This window comes from Trichosurus vulpecula, chromosome 7, assembly GCF_011100635.1.
Source record: "Trichosurus vulpecula isolate mTriVul1 chromosome 7, mTriVul1.pri, whole genome shotgun sequence".
Taxonomy (NCBI): domain Eukaryota; kingdom Metazoa; phylum Chordata; class Mammalia; order Diprotodontia; family Phalangeridae; genus Trichosurus; species Trichosurus vulpecula.
In genome coordinates, this window is record NC_050579.1 from 166,509,836 (window position 1) to 166,514,857 (window position 5,022).

The 5,022-nt window shown below is 40.7% G+C and overlaps 1 pseudogene; it reads left to right on the forward strand.

Annotated features, from left to right (window-relative positions):
• Positions 1-487: 487 nt before the first annotated feature.
• On the forward strand, positions 488-1,048 carry LOC118857399 (annotated as a pseudogene).
• Positions 1,049-5,022: the final 3,974 nt, after the last annotated feature.

Here is a 5,022-nt window from a genome sequence, read left to right on the forward strand (position 1 = left end):
GTTTCAAGCTTTAGGAGCTTAAGGCTATACTAAAGCTTTTGGAAAACTCTTTTTATTGGCTCAGGGCTAGAAGGCATATGCTACAAATTCCCCTGGGGGGAAGTAGCAACTTATTATACATCTGGTAATTATTGAACAAGCTGACCAAATGGACTATATATTTTCATGTCCTTTACTGATTTTATCATAGCCTTATCATGGATTCAGTTCCACATTCATGACTTATCTTCACATTAAAAATATCTAAAACAGACTGATGAATCAAGTACAGTGAGAAAAGCAGAGCAATTAATGTTCAAATGGAAATCTATTCTCCATTTAAAGAATGTCTCTTAAATACTCTAATGAGTCAATGATCTTATCAACTATGGAATTCCTTTGAGTGGTGCAAAATACAACCCATTCATTCCTGCCAATCTTGTTTCACCCTTGCCCATATTCTCTCAAAAATCTACCAGAAGCCTTTCCAGCCTGGGCTCCATCTAGAGCAGCACCCGCCGCACCGCCGAGATGTTGATGCCCAAGAAGAACCGAATTGCCATCTATGAACTCCTTTTTAAGGAGGGAGTGATGGTAGCCAAGAAGGATGTCCACATGCCAAAGCACCCCGAGCTGGCAGACAAGAATGTGCCCAATCTCCATGTCATGAAGGCCATGTAGTCTCTAAAGTCTCGTGGCTATGTTAAGGAGCAGTTTGCATGGAGGCATTTCTACTGGTACCTCACCAATGAGGGCATTCAGTACCTCCGGGATTACCTTCACCTGCCCCCTGAGATTGTGCCTGCCACACTCCGAAGAAGTCGTCCTGAGACAGGAAGGCCAAGGCCCAAAGGTCTGGAGGGCGAGCGACCTGCCCGGCTTACTCGGGGTGAAGCTGACAGAGACACATACAGACGAAGTGCTGCTCCTCCTGGTGCTGACAAGAAGGCTGAGGCCGGGGCTGGGTCAGCAACAGAATTCCAATTTAGAGGTGGATTTGGTCGTGGACGTGGTCAACCTCCTCAATAGAAACTGTAGAGATATGTTTCATATTCAATAAAATTTGGGAAAAAACATAAAAAAAATCTACCAGAAGAGATTTGCCAATTTGTTGCTTTGTTGGTGTTGTTCAGTCAGTTCCAGTCATATCCAACCCTTTATGACTTCATTTGGGGTTTTCTTGGCAAAGACACTAGATTGGTTTGCCATTTCCTTCTACAATTCATTTTACAGAGGAAAAACTGAAACAAATAGGATTAAGTCACTTGTCCAGTGTCATAGAGCTAGTAAGTGTCTGAGGGCAGATTTGAACTTAAGAAGATGACTCTTTCTAGCTCCAAATTTGACAGTCCATCCACTGCACCACGTACTATCCACCTATCATTCTTTGTTCTTGCCACTTTCTCTTCCGGTCAAGATCAATCAATATGAGAAATAATATCTTTCAGACAGTTCCCAATACTCTCTCTGCTTCCAATATAAAGAGAGAGTTTCATCCAATCATCTTTTTTTTGGAGGGGAGAAGGCAGGACAATTGCCATCAAGTGACTTGCCCAAGGTCACACAGATAGTAAATGTGTCAAGGGTCTGAGGCCAGATTTGAACTGAGGTCCTCCTGACTCCAGGGCCAGTGCTCTACTCACTGTGCCACCTAGCTACCCCTCATCCAAACATCTTACTAGTCACTTGTTGTTAATGAAGGTTATCAAGGAAAACTGTGTTGATACATGTCAATGGATTCATTGGTTTCCAGAAACTAAAGCTTAATGGGGAGTACATGTTGTAAGCACTTAGTATTGATGAAATATCAATCTTGATATACAAATTGAGAACTAAAATATTGACCATTAACAATTGTGATGGTAATCAGGGTGGGACTTTTTGCTTTGTTTTTTTTTTTCTTTAGGAATGCTTCTCTGTGCTATAAGAAATAGAGAAGATATGACTTCATAATAACCAGGAAAAAAAAAAAACTACATGAAATGATGCTGAATGAGAGGAGCAGGACCAGTAGAACATTGTATACAACCACAGATATATTGATTTTGTGATAACTGACTTTGAAAGACTTGGTTCTTCTCAGCAATACAAGGTTCAAATACAGCCCCAAAGTTCCCATGATGGAAAGAGCTATCTACATCCAGATAAAGAACTATGGAGTCTGAATACAGATTAAAGGAACATATCTGCTCTCTTTTTTCTATACCTTTTTTTGCTTTTGCTTCTTCTTTCTCATGATGCACTCCATTGATCATGGTTCTCCTTTACAACTTGACCATTGTGTAAATATGTTTATTGTGAAGGTATATACAGAACATATATCAGATTCCATGAAGTCTTGGGGGAAGGGGAAAGGGGAGGGAGGGGAAGGAAATTTGGAACTCAAAAACATGTAGAACTGAGTGTTGTAAACTAAAAATAAAAAAATAAAAAAGGAGTGCTTCTCAGCACTGAAGCAGTCAAGTACCTTTGAGTCTTGTCTCTCAATTGTAATGGCCAGAAAAGTGGAATTTTTGTTGTCTTTTGTTTAAGAGGTCACAGTGTGAGCGGCATATGAAAGGATGATATCTAAAAATAAAATTAAAAGGTGAGAGAAGAACATTTTGGGAGAAGAAGAAAGGGAGAGATAGAATGGTGTAAATTAGCTCACATAAAAGTGGCAAGAAAAAGCTGTTGTAATGGAAGGGAAGAAGGGGTAGGTGAAAGGCAATGAGTGAATCTTGCTTTCATCAGATTTGGCTTAAGGAATGAATAACATACACACTCAGTTGTGTATCTTACCCTACAGGAAAGTAGGGGGTGAAGGGGATGGGGGAGATGGTAGAATGGAAGGCAAATTGGGAAAGGAGGTAGTCAAAAGCAAACACTTTTGAAAAGGGACAGAATCAAAGGATATATATATATATATGTGTGTGTGTGTGTGTGTGTGTGTGTGTGTGTGTGTATGTATATTCCCTTCAACTCCCCTAATACTGAGAAAGGTCTCATGAATTACACACATTATCTTTCCATGTAGCAATGTAAACAAACAGTTCAACTTCAGAAAGTTTCTGTTTCCTGTTTATCCTTTTCATGCTTCTCATTATTCTTGTATTTGAAAGTCAAATTTTCTATTCAGCTCTGTTTTTTTCAGCAAGAACGCTTGAAAGTCCTCTATTTTATTGAAAATTCATATTTTGCCTTGGAGAATGATGCTCAGTTTTTCTGGGTAGGTGATTCTTGGTTTTAATCCTAGCTCCTTTGACCTCCAGAATATCATATTCCAAGCCCTTTGATGCCTTAATGTAGAAGCTGCTAGATCTTGTGTTATTCTCATTGGGTTTCCACAATATTCAAATTGTTTCTTTTTGGCTGCTTATAATATTTTCTCCTTGACCTGGGAACTCTGTAATTTGACTACAATATTCCTAGGAGTTTTCTTTTTGGGGATCTTTTTCAAGAGGTGATCGGTGGATTCTTCCAATTTCTATTTTACCCTCTCATTCTAGAATATCAGGGAAATTTTCCGTGATAATTTCTTGAAAGATGATATCTAGGTTCTTGTAAATCATTTCTCCTGGATCTATCCTCCAGGTCACTGGTTTTTCCAATCAGATATTTCACATTGTCTTCTATTGTTTCATTCCTTTTTTTCTGTTTTATAATATATTGATTTCTCATAAAGTCACTAGCTTCCACTTGTTACACTCTAATTTTAAGGCAGTATTTTCTTCAGTGGTCTTTTGGACCTCCTTTTCCATTCATCTAATTCTGCCTTTTAAGGCATTCTTCTCCTAAGGGCTTTTTGAAGCTCTTTTGTCATTTGAATTAGTCTGTTTTTTAACGTGTAATTTTCTTCAGTCTTTTTGGGTTGTCATTTAGCAAGTTGCTGACTCACTTTTCATGTTTTTTCTTGCATCACTCTCATTTATCTTCTCATTTTTTCCTCTACTTCTCTAACTTCCTTTTCAAAATCTTTTTTGAACTCTTCCATGGCCTGAGACCAATTCATATTTTTCTTGAAACCTTTTGATGTAGGCTCTTTGACTTTGTTGACTTCTTCTGGCTGTATGTTTTGATCTTCTTTGTCACCAAAGAAAGATTCTATTGTCTGAGTCATTTTATGCTGCTTGCTCATTTTCCCAGCCAGTTGCTTGACTTTTGAGCCCTTGGTCAGGGTATAACTACCTCCAGAGTGGAGAGTGCTCTGTCCCAAGCTTCAGGGGTTTGGGGCTGCTCTTTTCAGAGCTACTTCTATTCTGAGGTAGTGTGATACTCCTCTCCTGGCTGGTGCTATGATCTGTGAGTGATCTCAAGCACTACTTTCTGCTGTGTAACTACCAAAATGATTCTCTTTCCACATTCACCACAAGCTCTCTGCCACACCAGTGCTCCTCCTCCTCAGGTACTGCCAATCAGGTCTATGACCAAGATCCAAGCAGGTTAAAGCAAGAGAATGTTGCTTCAGAGCCAGCAAAGAGTTCCTTGTATTCCCACTCCGATCAGCTGCCTGATTCCTCCCACCATCTGTGGGCCTGGAGCTGCAGAAGCAGCCCCAACTGCTGCTACTGCCACCACCACTGCCACAGCTGCCTCCACTTCACTTCTCTCACCCAGGTCCAACAGGTTTTCCCCTAACCTGCTCAGTTGTCTTTGGCGTTTGTGGGTTGGGAAATCTGGAAACTACCACAGCTCAATGATTCAGGGACCTGAGGCCTGCTCCATCAGGTCTTCTCTGTCCTGGTTTCTTCCAGGGTGGCCCACGCTGAGCTGTGGTCCACTGCCAGCATGGTTCAATAGACCCTTCCCAGTGACCATCGAGGCTGTCTTGTGCTGGAGAGTTGTTTCACACTGTCATTTTGTGGTTTCAGTAGCTCTAGAATTTGTTTAGAATCATTTTTACAGGTGGTTGGAGGGATTTGGGGGACAGCTCAATTGAGTCCCTGTTTTCAGGCTGCCATCTTTTCTCTACCTCCTGAATTTCTTGTGATTTGACTTTACAAGACTCTGGATAGCTGTCATGGAGCACCCCTCCTCAGCTCTGCAAAAACACAGATGTTGGTG